The 15,726-nt window shown below is 40.4% G+C and overlaps 1 protein-coding gene across 5 annotated transcripts in view; it reads left to right on the top strand.

The window, feature by feature from the left end:
- The window catches only part of ZNF521 (zinc finger protein 521), a 432,628-nt gene that overhangs the window by 306,930 nt on the left and 109,972 nt on the right, over positions 1–15,726 (top strand). The gene's annotated exons all lie outside the window — the stretch shown is intronic.

The raw sequence follows: 15,726 nt of genomic DNA, 5'->3' as shown, positions 1-15,726 counted from the left end.
CCATGCAGATTTCAAGAAGTGACAGCCCACACTGCTGTCACAGACAGTGGCTGCAGCATTGGGAACATGTTAAATGTTACACCCTTTAAAACTGGTGTAATATGTTCCCCAAGGTGAACGTATGTTTTAAATTTAGCAGACTCCCCCCTCTCCAACCGAAGTCTGCAGCCGCCTGACCTCTGTTTATATCTCACCAGTAGCTGCCACTAGAGGGAACCCTTAGGAAGCGTCCCCTCCCTGCTCTGAATAAGATAATTATGACGCTTTCCTTTTTAAATTGGTAAAGACGTTCAGTTCACCATGGAACTAAAAGTCTTATGCCAGGTTCTCTTTGTCGCCTTATTAACCCCCCTGGCGGTATTCCCGAGTCTGGTTTGGGGTAATATTTCTTTACCAAAAGCGGTATCCCCGAGCCAGACTCTGGCTCGCCTCGCAGCAGCCACAGACAAAGTTACTTACCTTGTCCCTGGATCCTGCGAGGCCTCCCCGCTGTGTGAGCGAGCGGCGTCCTCGCTCGATTCACACAGTGTCCCTGTGTGCCGCTGATCTCCGTTCCCTGCGACGTTGCGACGCACGGGGGTGGAGAACGGCACCAAATTCAAAAAAGTAAATAAACACATTACATACAGTAATCTTATAGATTACAGTACTGTATGTAAAAAATACACCCCCTCCCTTGTCCCTAGTGGTCTGCCCAGTGTTCTGCATGTACTTTTATAAAATAAAAACTGTTCTTTCTGCCTGCAAACTGTAGATTGTCCATAGCAACCAAAAGTGTCCCTTTATGTCAAAAGTGGTTTTAGAGCAGCTAGAAAACAGCGATAATAAATTATAATCACTTGCAGAATTGAGCGATATTGATTTGTGGGGAAATTCGTCATAAAAAAATAAAAGTAATGACAGCGACAATTCTGCAACTGAGCAAATTTCAGTGTTTTTGATTTGATTACATTATTGAATAATTTTTATTATAATTACATTATTATTTGTTATAATTTAATTTATGATTTTGTTTTTCAAACTTTATCATGTCTACTAGACTCTTGTTTGGACAGATTTAAGTGAGTTATTCCTAAGAATTACAGGCCTACAATTTTAAAAAACAAATTTCCATGCAAAATAATGGTACCGCTTTCAGCACCTAAAATCTGAAATAATCATACCGCCAGGGAGGTTAATATTTCCTGAATCCTCCTTGCTGTAATGAACCAAGCAGTGATATCACACATATTATAATGCTTCCAATACCACTTTTGCCTTGCAGTAAGTGTTAAAGCAGCTTGATGTACTAGAGTCATATGCCCGGATTCTTGAAACACTTACGCCAACGTATCTCTATATACGCCACGTAAGTGCACAGATGCGCCGTCGTATCTATGCGCCTGATTCTTAATGCAAGATACGCCTGAAATGTGGCTTCATCCGACCGGCGTAAGTTTCCTACGCCGTCGTGAAATGTGGCTTCATCCGACCGACGTAAGTTTCCTACGCCGTCGGAAGCCATGGCGCATATTAACGCTGGCCGCAAGGGGCGCTTCCATTGATTTACGCGTTGAATATGCAAATGACCGAGATACGCCGATTCACGAACGTACTTGCGCCCGTCGCATGAGTATACGCCGTTTACGTAAGGCGTACGTCCGGCATAAAGTTATTCCACCTATAGGAGGCGCATCCCATGCAAAGGTATGGACGACGGAACAGCCGTTGTATTTTTCGTCGTTTACGTAGTAGTACGTGAATGGGGCTGGGCGTAGGTTGCGTCCACGTCGGGAGTATGTTCAACGTGATTCTGAGCATGCGCCGTTCGTTCGGCCATTCATTTGCATGGGTTCACGGTTCATTTACATGTAGCACGCCCACCTTCCACCTACTTTGAATTAGGCGGGCTTACGCCGACGGATTTGCGTTACGCCGGCGCAATGTAGGGAGCGAGTGCTTTGTGAATACTGCTCTTGCCTCTCAGAGTTACGTCGGCGTAGCGCATATGAGATGCTCTACGCCGGCCCGAAATTTGCGCCGCTCTACGTGAATACGGGCCATAGTATGTATGTGTGTGTGTGTGTGTGTGTGTATGTATGTGTGTGTATATATATATATATATATATATATATATATATATATATATATATATATATATATATATATATATATATATATATATATATATATACACACATACACACACACACACACACACACACACACACAGAGAGGGGGAGAGAGAGAGTAAACACTTCAATGCTTTTATAAGAAACATATTCAGAGAGAAAAAAAAGTCTCCAGCCACTGTGAAATAGTATCTTGGCCTTGCTTGATAATATGAATTTAGTGTCAGCACCATTAAATGCTATTTTTTTTTTCTCCGGTCTTCCAGATGACTTAACAGCTCTGATGCTTTAGAGGCTATGCAGCCTGGCAGACATCCCATCCTTAATGTGTTAACAAAAGCCAATAGTGTCAGTTTTAACAGTTTCAGTTTAATTCCCATGACACTTTTAACAAACGTTGAATGTGCTGCCATGTCTTACCCTGACACATTTTTTTGCTATCATTTCACACTGAAAGAAAAAAGTCCCCTGCAATCAGAAAGTTTGTGTTTTCATCTGACAGAATAATTAGTTGTATCCTATCTCTGCTTTATCTATTTCCACACCTAGAGTGATGTCTGCACTACGTTTGGCACTTGTACCACACACATGAGATGAGTGTAAACACTAAAGCTGGTCAAGACTTTGATGTTTTAGTTCAGCTTGGTAGCACTGCAGTATTTCTCTGGCTAGATCTACTTAAAGCTGTGTCTGTCTACTCATTATACATAAACCATCCTGCTGCTACTTTTTGGATCTTAGAGATATCACTGTGATGTCACTTCCTATTCCTGTAAAGAAATACAGATCCTGAATGATGCATTTACTGTAATTGCCTTGAGGAAATATGGGTTGTTGCTTCATATCCACAAGGCGATCATCGACTCGTCAAAATATAGTTCAGTTCAATTAGTCTGGCAAGGGTGCAGTTTGTCTGCATTTCGCAAAGGTGTTGATAGTCAGGTTGCTTAGCAGCAGCTGAGCATTTTGTTGTATAAAGTACAATTCCTACTGAGACTGCCCATATTCTCACAGCAACAAATCCTAATACCTCAACCTACTATTTTCTCTACCACCCACTGTGCTGTGGGCTACAACTGGCCAGTCAAATTTGATTAGGCGTCTCCTCCCCAGCTCCTCTTTGGCCTCCCTTTGTCTATATGTACGATGGACTGTATAAATATACTGGATGCCAAAGTTATTTAAAGTGTTAAATTGTCATCCATCCTTCAATTTTATTACATTGTTTATTTCTTAAGCACAAATCTAGGGGAAGTAAAAGCCTTTAGTGGGTTTCAGTGACCATTCTTACGCTTTAATTTGGCATGATCTATACAAGTGGAGTGCGGTGGGGGTATAATCATTGCCTAACTAGTCCCATCTCAGTAGGTTGAGAAGCATGCCCCGACATTATCCTTTCCATGTCTGGAGAATGCAGCGTTTATTCCATTAATCTGTAGTTTACATGTACATCATACAGTCTAAAGACTGACATTTCATCAGTCTGGGGCTCCCGAAAATATCTCTGGGAAAAATACATTACTCCCCACTGCAAAATCCTACATTTGTTGAAGACGTTGACGACAGTCTGCCTTTATTAAACACAAAGTTCTCTTTTTTCCATTTTGAGGGCGCCTTGAGATACATGGGTATTTTTGGTGACTAGAGAGGAATTTGGTGGTGAAAGACCGGCTTTCCAGGTTGGCAAGGTTGCAGTTTCATAAATATTATTGGCAATGGCTGTTGATGTATTATTGACAATTAATACTCCCTTCTTTTTAGACTATCTGGCTTTCCTTCTGATAAGTAGATGCATAATATATGGTGTTATTTAAGTGTTGGAGTTTGATTCACAGTGGACATTGTGATTATTTTAATCACCCCCCCCCCCGCCATTTCAAAATCCCTTCAGTGCTTAGCACACATGACAGTTTGAAATATCTATATACTCGTTGTTGCTTAATCATTTATACAAATGCACAGCACAGTCCTTTAAAAGGCAGTCTTGCATTCTATAGCTAGAAAACATACAATTATTTTTTTTACCGTATATTCTCCTTTTTCAGTTAAAGAACCAAAGTTAAATTAGCCCTGTACCTGCATCCAACTACACTCGTTTTTAAAATTTCCTTGTGTAGGGTCAGAATCCTTGCAGACTACCATAAAGTGTTGGATGAATGTTAATGAGGTGAGGTGAATATGTGCATGATACTTGTATTAATTATATCACGTGGATCTGCTGTCCTGAAGGTTCCCTCTTGGTTTTGTCTTTTTCTTCTAAAAACATAAACCAGTTCATCTAAAAGTCAGTATGACACTTACGAGCGCATTTAGCAACTATGATCGCAAAGGAAACACTACAGATCTAAATATCATAGGTAGTCATGATGCATTTACTATGTTGTGGGATCTTTCTTAAACTTTTGAGTCTGTAATGTGCAATGTTATAGGAAGCCATGAGGAACAATTAAAATTACCCTTTTTTTTAAACTTCTGGACAGGTTGTTGGGTTACCTACACTTTGCAGTATGTTGTGTGCCTTTTTTTCAGACCTCTTCATTAAGTTTAGGTAATTATAGGAAATGCAGCCTTGCAAATGTGAAGATTGTTACATTTTTGATCAAAACTATATTATGGTTTAGGTGTCCGTTTTATGAACCAGTGGAAAATATCTACTGTTCCGTTCTCCGGCATTCACAGAGGAGATCATTCTCCTCTGTGTGCCTGTTTATGAAGTGGTATAGATCGCTTCTCCTTTTTTTAAGTGTTGTGATCTACAAATGCTTTGAACAGTGGAGACCGCCCCCATGATACTGTAATTTCATGAGACATAGCAAGATTACAGTACCAGAAATTCACTGAAACATTGAGATGTCTATTAAGCAGTGCTAAATTATCACTGCTCAGCACACGGACATTCCCAGAGGAGACCGCCCACCTTGGTTAATACAATGCACACATAAATATGATGGGGGCACATGTTTACTGTCTTCGGGGGTCTGATCGAGGTAGAAGGAAGTCAATCTTCCTCCTTCCCCCTCAGTTCCCCCGGGATTCTCTCTTCACTTGCCGATTCACCACCTCTGACCTGGTGATACAGGGAGGGTGAATTCTGACACAGATCGCCAGTGAAGTGCTCAGATCGCAGCTTTATAAATTGGCCACTTCTGTGTCACTCAATGACAGCTTCTCTGTGTGCAGAGAACATGTTCTCCCCCGATCATCTCTGTTTCATAAACCGTTAATGAACTGAGATCAGCAGCGATCCTCGGGATCACCGCTGTTCACAGTTTCCTAAACAGACACCTCTGTGACATGTTAGCACTTTATCTCTTCCATTAGGTAGACAGACAAATATGTTACTTAGTAAATGATCTGATTGGTTAACGCTATCATACAGATAACACCACTTTATTTGCCATTCCATTTATTCTTTTGTATCTAAAAAAAAAAAAAAAAAAGTACCAAGAGATATGAATATTCTAGGGTAGATCTGCCAAATCCAGTAGTCCAATAGTGTGTTAACTTTATACCCCCTTTGTATAGTTTTCAGAGCCAGTTTTCAGGCAAAGTCCATGTTAAAACTAAGTACAGAATTGGGCAAAGAGCTTCACATTTACATTACTCTCAGTATTGTTAGGTAATGATATCCAGGTACATTAATAGATGTTCATGAAACTATCTTTGCTGCTATTATTTCCATTATCATATAATCATAATTGAATAGTTATAATGTCAGTTGCAGATCATTTTCAAGTCTTCTAATTATGTCATTACGGAGTCACATTGCCTTTGTTTAAATATGCCTGATATTACCAGGTTATCAGTGACTGAAATGACATGGACTGCACAAGTTTTATGCACAGCTGATGATAACTTAACACTGCGTGGCTAATGCCAACTGGCAGAATAGAATACTTAGCTCACATTTTCATGCTTCAGGAGGCTGTCATGGATAAGTGAATTCCTTTGATCGACCACAATATATGGAGGTAACAGACTTTTTATTTGTAATTTATAGCACTTCTATGTAAAATTGGCATGCCTTTATTATCGAGAATAAGAAAGGTGGCTAGGTGGCTCTTGTAGCAGCTGGTTAATTTCCTTTGGCTTCACACACCGGCTTAATGATCCGTTGCTTGCGTGCCACCTCTCTCATCTACGGGAAGATAGGTACAAATTGTACCTATAAAATTATAATATACCTCTTGGTTATCTTTGTTTTTCAAATTGCAAATGCTGGCTTTGTCTTTTTAGTGTCCTCTTGTAAATATGTCCAGCGGAGCCTCCGATTTAGCGATGGAAAATGTGCTGAATTTGGAGATGTTAATGTGCCTGTTTTTGTTTGTGTAGGAGGCACGTTCCTCCGAGAGCCCATTCAAATAACCTTTTGACCACTGTATAATCCTACAAGCCACAGAGTAATGGCTGGATGTGCTAGAGGTTGACTGCTGGATTGCATCTGTTTTTGTTTTCCTCCACTACCCCCCAGTGAGTAGCTTTCAAGAACCACCTCTAATGCAAGCAATTTAAAGGGAAAAACAAAAAGATTTACGCACCAAACCAGCTAAAAATGTCAGATTTATTTTAGAGTGATAGTCATTCGCAATATAATAAAGGGGAAATAATGATGCTCTTTTGGGACCTGAGCAAAAACTGCTCATTATTTTCAATGCTCTCCTTCTGTGACCCTCCAGTGCCTGACCAGTTTTGTTGAGTGATAGTTCTTTATTGTTGTGAATGGTATTCATATGTTATTCTGATTCTTCAAAAGTAATAAATGGGCTGATCATTTGACAAATCATCCAAGATATGTTCTAGCTTTGATCATGCAATGAGGCAATAGGACAAAACTTAAAAAATACTGTATGTGGTTATCAGATTCTCAATCATTGCTACTCATTTAAAATATTTCCTTTTTTTAAGTTGTTACATTCAAATATTAAGGTCCATGTTTCACAGGTTAAATCCTAGTACACGCACCAATAAATCATCATCTAATTGCACAGAAATCCTCGTTTTGTGACAATTCATAGCATGCAAATGAAACTTGGCTCAGATACAACAGGTTAAAGTAAATAATGTGCAAAGCCACTAGGCATTCTGTTCAATCCTCCTGAATTGGAGAAAAATGTATGGTATCCCTTAGGCAAATAACCCAATAGAAGAAGTCCTAATGGTTGGTAAAATTTTGAGTATTATTATTATTATTATTCAGGATTTATCTAGCGCCAACAGTTAACGCAGCGCTTTACAATATAAAAGGGAGACAATACAGGAGGATGCAGTGACATGTGTTTATAGAGAGTGGGGCATTTTAGAGTGGCCTCAAAAGGATTACAATTATAATCTGGCCTGGGACAGAGGCCTTGCCCCAGGTTGTATTTACTGTGAGATAGAACATTAAAGAGGTTACAGTCTTATGCAAAAGTTTAGGAACCCCTGACAATTTCCATGATCATCATTTATAAATATTTGGGTGTTTGGATCAGCAATTTCATTTTGATATATCAAATAACTGAAGGACACAGTAATATTTCAGTAGTGAAATGATGTTTATTGGATCAACAGAAAATGTGCAATATGCATCAAAACGAAATTAGACAGGTGCATAAATTTGGGCACCCCAACAGAAAAATCACATCAATATTTATTAGAGCCTCCTTTAGCAGAAATAAAAGCCTCTAGATCAGTGGTTCTCAACCTGGGGGTCAAATGATGATTTGCCAGGGGTCACCAAATCCTGGGCTGTTCCTGAAGCCCGCACCACTCTCCCAGCCTTTTTGCGGCTGCCCAGCAGGGCTGTCACTGGAGCCTGTGGCCCCCCAGCTGGGCTGTTCCTGGAGCCCAAGGCCACCCACTCAGCCTCTTCGCAGCCACTTATTAAATTTACAGCATGGCTGAGGGGCAGAGACTAGATGTCCGCTGACTGGTGAGAATTGTGAGATGGGAGGGGCTGGAGGAGACCCTTTCTCCTGACTGCAGCATAGGTGTCACTGCTACGAGACACCACAAAGTCAGAGACACAGTAAGTAACACTACCTGTGGTTTATAGTTGCCATTAAAAGTCCCCACTACAGTTCTCAGATCAGCAGATGACCTTGATCAAGAGCACCTAAGTTGGCTGATCAGAACACCCCCCACCACTGCCACTCATCCCATTTCCCCCACCAAGGAGTAAGAGAAGGAATAAAAATAGAGAATACATGGAAGGGAGAGGAAAAGAGGGGGAGGAAGAAAGAACGACAGCTAGGGCGGGATGGGGGGGAGGAGAAATTGGGATAGAGAGAGATAAAAGGGAAAGAAAGGAGGAGAAAGGGAAAGGATGGTACGTCCTAAAATGTACCACAAGGGGTTTTAATACTGTTCAAAGTGGAAGGGACTCAGGGAGCGCTAAATGTCCATGGATCGGGGGTGCAAATTACTTAACTTGCCTTGGGTGCTGACAGCCCACACTTCTAAAATAATTTTATTGTTGGGGGTCCCCACAACTTGGGAAATTTTATCATGGGGCCACGGTACTAGAAAGGTTGGGAACCACTGCTCTAGATGCTTCCTATAGCCTGTAATGAGTGTTTAGATTCTGGATGAATGTATTTTGGACCATTCCTCCTTACAAAACATCTCCCAGTTCAGCTAGGTTTGGTGGTTGCCGAGCATGGACAGCCTGCTTCAAATCACCCCACAGATGTTCAATGATTTTCAGGTCTGGGGACTGGGATGGCCATTCCAGAACATTGTACTTGTTCCTCTGCATAAATGCCGAGTAAATTTTGAGCAGTGTTGGGTCGTTGTCTTGTTGAAATATCTAGTGCTGGCGTAACTTCAACTTTGTGACTGATTCCTCAACATTATTCGCAAGAATCTGCTGATATTGAGTAGAATTCATGCGACCCTCAACTTTAACCAGATTCCCAGTACTGGCACTGGCCACACAGCTCCACAGCATGATGGAACCTCCAACAAATTTTACTGTGGGTAGCAAGTGTTTTTCTTGGAATGTCACGTTCTTTTGCCACCATGCATAATGCCCCTTGTTATGACCAAATAACTCAATCTTTGTTTCATCACCTTATTCCAAAATGAAGCTGGCTTGTCCAAATGTGCGTTTGCATACCTCAAGCGACTCCGTTTGTGGTGTGTGTGCAGAAAAGGCTTCTTTCCCATCACTCTCCCATACAGCTTCTCCCTGTGCAAAGTGCGCAGAATTGTTGAAGGATGCACAGTGACACCATCTGCAGCAAGTTGTTGACGTAGGCCTTTGGAGGAGGTCTGTGGGCTGTTTTTGACCGTTCTCACCATCCTTGGCCTTCGCCTCTCCAATATTTTATGTGGCTGCCACTTCTGGCCTTAACAAGAACTGTAGCTGTGGTCTTCCATTTCCTCACTATGTTCCTCAAAGTGGACACTGACCCCTTATATCTCTGCCATAACTTTTTGTAGCCTTCCCCTAAACCATAATGTAGATCAATCTTTGTTTTCAGGTCATTTGAGAGTTGTTTTGAGGCCCCCATGGTGCCACTCTTCAGAGGAGAGTCAAAGAGAACAACAACTTGCAATTGGCCACCTTAAATACCTTTTCTCATGATTGGATGCACCTGTTTATGAAGTTCAAGGCTTAATGAGCTCACCAAACCAATTGTGAGTTCCAATTAATCAGTGCTAAGTAGTTACAGGTATTCAAATCAACAAAATGACAAGGGTGCCCAAATTTATGCACCTGTTGATGCATATTGCGCATTTTCTGTTAATCCAATAAACCTCACTACTGAATAAGGATGAGCTCCAGCGTGTTCGCATGGTACACGTGCAGAGCCCGCCAGGAAGTCTGCACGGCGCTGCCCTAATCACAGCCAGGGACACATTTCCCAATCTCTGCAGCCGAGCATCGGGACAATGTCTCCCTGGCTGTGATTAGCGCAGCACCGTGCAGACTTCCTGGCGGGCTCTGCACGTGTACCATGCGAACACGCTGGAGCTCATCCTTGCTACTGAAATACTACTGTGACTGTCAGTTATTTGATATTTCAAAATGAAATTGCTGATCCAAATATTTATAAATGATAATCATGGAAATTGTCAGGGGTTCCTAAACTTTTGCATACGACTGTATACATACAGAAGATGCAAACTTCCCCATGAGAGTGGTTTGAAAACAGACGTGCCAGATTACCTGTGTGGACAACATATAAAAAAGGTAAAGTGTTGCAGACAGTCTTACTAGATGATGCAAAAACTGGGATGCCAGTCCCAAAGTTGCTCTGGCATGTTTAACATTTAATGCTCTGCTGCAGAGATATTCAAAGAGCATCTTTGGCCCAAACATTTTTTTCTTGGGCTTTGGATAAAGCAAGGAGGCTTTTTTTTCTATCCAAGGCTCCATTTAGAGGGAATTCCTCTCACTTTCTGTTCTGCTGACAATGTTTTACAAAACATGAAGTATGGGGAACTCTCTGACACATATAAAGATACTTTTCCCAAGGAGAATTACACATTTATACACAATCTGGATTCTATAAAATACAAGTATCTATAGATACTTGTATTTTACAACTGAGTACTCAGAAGATCGACTTGAGTGTTATCTCAGAACAGTAAACTTGCAGTATGTTCTATCAACCTTTTACTCAAAATCATGTGTCTAGTGGTGGTTGTAGACGTCTGAGAGTACCCATAGTCATTCAAATGTTTACCTGCTGAAAACATTGGTAAAGGGCAATGACCATCTGATATCTATGGGTTTACGTTTTTTATTTATCTTACAGAATGTGCAATTTGCTGTGGTGACATGCTGTGCTATGCATTGAGCTATATAAAATGCACACATAATGCATTTTTACGCTGCACACCTCAACACAGCAGTGTTTATGATGTGAACAGACCACATATGCAGATCAATGCAGCTCATTAGAGAAAGGGTGTGAATGAGCCTGAAGAAGGAAAATATCTTCTTTTTGCAAAGTAAAATCTCCTAGTTTTGTGTTTTGAAGTTTTGTATGCGTACTTGTAACTATTTTTAGTCGTTATTTAAAAGGTGCTTCAGTGATTAACCATTATGTAAAGAAAATCCAATTCCTGGCACCTTCCTTGAGACTATTCAATCAACAAGGACCTTTGGGGGTCTCCACAGTATATACCTTCATTATCTTAGTATTTCTCCTGGGGCCTGTGCAATCCATCACAATGAAGAGCATTACACCTCTTGTGGAAGATGTGCCCCTCTTCCCCAAGGAGCCCCTGCTGATGTTTGGTGCTGTTTTTCCCTTTCAGAAAATCATACTTTTTAATTGCTGAGAATATTTTCCCGATTTACCTGTTAATTGTTACATTTCATTTCACAGCCCTATGACAACAGAATTTATCTTGCTACATCAAATCATCTTATAATGCTGCAAAAAAAAGTACATGATCTCTCCCATCCTTCTCGGAGCCTTTGTTTTTTTTACAGATAGTCATAAGACCTGCGTTTCATTAAACCTCTTTGACACATCAGTCTTATTTTTCATGACTGGTATGACTAACAAGAGGCTGCTAAAATAGGAGACATAGTTAAAATCCTAAGTATTTGAAATAATTTAGCTGATAATTCTCCACGGTATAATTTTCTGCTGTTCCTGCTAGCCGACCTTGTGGGCTGCTGTCAGGTTGCTAAGGGAAATCCAGCATGATTTCGCCTCTGTTTTTCTGCTCTCAAGATTTGCTAAGATTACAGAAGCGCATTTATACCTGATTAGTTATCAGAGCTAACTGTAAAGTAAGTAATAAGTGTCACTGATATAAATAAGAAAATCTTTTGCTTGAATTGTTAGTGGTCTTGGGGAGGTGGTGAATTTTCTTAGAATGTGTGATGACTTTCTTATTATTGCCCCCACTTTTAAAAAGGAGGACAGGCACATAAAATTAGATATGGCAGACTTGGCTGCTGCTCTGGGGCCCGCAGGTATTGGGAGGGGAGCTGCTCATTAAATTTCATGCCCTCCACTTCTATCAGGAAGTGGATTACATTAGCAAAAGTGCAGTGCTGTACCCTTGTAATGGCTGGAAGTGGTGGTTAACTTAAACATGATTTAGACTTCTTTTCAGACCACAGTATAATATGCCTCTTCTTTTTTTTTTTAAAGCTGCGTGCAGTCTTATTAAAATGTCTTTTTTTTTTGCTGTGCTGGAGAATTCAGTGGTAAGCTCTGCAGTCCCATCACATGCCATGTAGCGTAGTAACCATTCTTGCCATAGCTAACTATCATGCCTGAAATGGTACATAAAGCAGCCCTCTGGCATCAGCACAAAGGTACACAAAGGCTGAGAAGTCAACAGTTTAAATCTTTGAAATGTGCTTGGGACCTATATTGTCAGTTCAGTGGCTGTATGGATCACCCCTTTGAAGGGCCAAATGATTATAATACAAAAGGTATATTGCATGTCACAAAAGTTAAAATCAAGAAAAAATGGTAACCCATAAAAAGACCATAGTCCATATGTTAGGAAAACAATATAAACTGTAAAATTGCAAAAAGTCAATCCGACTGATTAATCAGCAGCAAGCCCATAAATTATGTAAAAACAATAGTAGTGCTTACACTTGCTGCGCACTCGACAGAGATGGTCTGGAAGAGTCCTTGGGCAGGAGAGCGGAAAAAGGCTTCAGTAACATGAGGAACCCATGAGAAGGTGTAGGGTCTGCTGTGCTAAAAAGTGCAGCATCCTGGTACCGAATCCATATGTTATGCTGATCATGGGATTGCAGGCAGCGGAGGCTCTGTGTACACCCAGTGATGACATCACATGGGTTGTGCCTGGTGTCAATCCCGTCCATGACCGTGAGAGTGCATACAGGGAACACCACATACAGTTTCTTGGATGAACTGGACCTATTTTGAGGTCCAGTTCATCCAAGAAGATCTGAATGGTATCAGTCCAGCCCACACCCTAGTAATAATTTGTTAATCTCTGAACACCTCTTATGTACCTGTGTGTAATACAGGAAAGGTATCCTTGAGCACACCCACCACAGGCTTTTTATTTTGGAGAAAGTCTGATTCATCAGGCATATGTCAGTACTAACATGTTTCTTACCGCCAACTGTTGGCTTCAAATCTGCCTTAAAAAGTTGAAACTGACTGAAACTTCAAGCACAGAAAAAAAGATGGGATATTACACAGCCAGGCTTCATTAATACAGTAATAAACATTTATTTGAATGACTGCATGCCAAGCAGGTTGGCAAACATTCCCGACTTCTTGCTAAGGCTGGTTGGTAAACATTCCCTTCTACTTAAAGTGTCGGATATGTGACCAAAAACAGTTTCTTCTACTCCAGGTCCATCAGGGCAACTTCCCCAAAATTCCTATTGGAGAGTGTGCACTGAGTGTCATGGTCACAATTAACAGCGCAACAGCAGCCAATTCGCTTAGAAGCGGAAGAAGAAAGTGAGTGGTTTGCACAGGCAGTGTGTGTTGTATTGACCATCCTTTCAGCTCTAGTACTGTACCAGCTTGGGAGCATGTGCCCAAGCTGGCTCCAAAGGACCCTACAAGGGAAAGTAGCCATCCTGAAACTGGAAAGCAGCACAAGTGCTGATTGGGCCAGCTGAAGCAAGAGAATGAAGAAGGATTTTTAGAGCATCAAGAAGCATTATATATGAGAAGTTTTCACCTTAGCAGGTGGAAGGAGATCTGTGAAATATGGGTGCACTGGATTACAAACAATTAGGATGAATTGAATAGATTTTGTACTTTTTTTGACGGTATCTGTAGTATTTGAGTGGTTTTACTGTTAACTGCAATTGCTCTTCAAACAACCTTTTAAATTACACGTGTTCTGCTTACCTATGTTCATATTTGGGATGACGTCATTACCTGCTTGATCCTTTTGGAATCTAGAAAGTGGTAATCGACTGTTATGTTGGATGAAGAATGCATGTTTTTTAGAGTGGCGTGTACTGGTTATTTAGTATTTATTTTCAGTCAAAGATGCTCCTTTTCATAATGATCATGCTCATGTTTTGAAACACCTACCAAACAGCCCACTTGTTTCTATAATTTGATATCAATTGTGTATATTATTTCTATACAATGTGAATATAGAATGGAATTCTGTTTGCTGAAGAATCAAAACCTAGTATCCATTTTTAATGAACGGTCTGTTTCTGGCCTATTCCTGTGCAATAGCTGCGGAACAGAAGCAGCACACATCTGGGCCTCAGCTGGCTCTTTAATTTTCCTGATTAAATAACTTTGTTTGGCAGCAGGGCATAAAAAATCTGATGTGCTGACATTATTTTGGATCTGTTCCTCTTAACTTTCAGCGTTAGTAGCAAGTTTCCATTTCATTGAGTTTACCAGCAATTGTATCAATAAGACCATGCATCATGTATTCTATCCAATCCTATGATGGGAACCTCTAAATCCTTTGTGATCACGTGATAGGAACTTGTGTAGTTGTGTCATTTTAAATTCTTCAACCCCTATGGTTTGTGCTAGGTTTTCAAATCTTTGATATTTGCAGTGTTTAGCCACTTTGCACTTATTCTATTTAAATACATTTTTATGTATTCTGGTAGTCAATAAAATAAAAAAGTTTATTTAAAACAGTTGTAAAAACAGTATGGCTATAAAAAAAAGTGTAATACAACTGGCGCTGATATGCACATATAACAGCAGATGTAGTGAGAGAAATAAATACAAAACACTGTACCAAAATAAGCTATAAAAATTTTCTTCGGGGATGAGTTGGTCCAAGAAAACGCCACATGAATTGCAATTGGTTTGCAAAGGTATGTGAAGAAGCAAGGTTTTTTTTCTTTGCAGCTCTTGGGGTAACAGATAAGCACTCTAGAAAATGCATTGGCATAGTGTACCAATTCTTTTAATATGGAAAGTAAAAAGTAAAAACGAATAAACTCACAAATAAGATCCATGTGTAGTAAGAGGCAATCTGCAACCAAGAATAGTCACCAGCATGGGTGTCCAGCTGAAGTAAATCTGAGGGTCGAGTGTTTCGGAAATTGTAGGCCTGCCTCCTCGTGGTGGTCGCCTCTCACCGCTACTTTGTAAATGCTCGATACTGTACTGTTGGTTCTGCAGGACACGGTCCAGTCAGACCACAGTGCTTGCAATTTCAGCAGCAGTTCCTGGTTAGATTGCCTCGGTCTACAACTTGCTATGCAAAGTGCATTTATTACTTTTTACTTTCCATATTAAAGTATTGTTACACTATGCCAGTGCACTTTTCTGTGAAATATTACCAAAAAACCCTTTGCACTGCTATTCCTACTTTAACCAATCAGTCTCAGCTGCCATCACCATGTAAAACGTCTCACACATGCTTAAAAATTAGGTTAAACTGGAGCTAATATAATAAAATGTAAAATAATTTGACACAAGCATACATTTTTTTTTTTTTAAATAAAAATGTCCATATGCACCAACGTTTCTTTGCGTTTTTAATTATGCATACAAATTTGTCGACTCCACTTCTCCACACCTTGTGACACACTGACACCAGTTGTGCTGGTCATAAATAGTGTGTCTCTCCTTTAAATGGGATGCTCTATTCTCCAGCACCTTTTTCCTCCACAGCTGCAAGAAGTGTGAGGTCCCTTTTAATGCATTCCTCTATCGTAATCTAGCTGACCCCC

This window comes from Rana temporaria, chromosome 5 (genome assembly GCF_905171775.1).
Source record: "Rana temporaria chromosome 5, aRanTem1.1, whole genome shotgun sequence".
NCBI classification, from domain to species: domain Eukaryota; kingdom Metazoa; phylum Chordata; class Amphibia; order Anura; family Ranidae; genus Rana; species Rana temporaria.
This window is presented reverse-complemented; position numbering and strand designations above follow the sequence as displayed.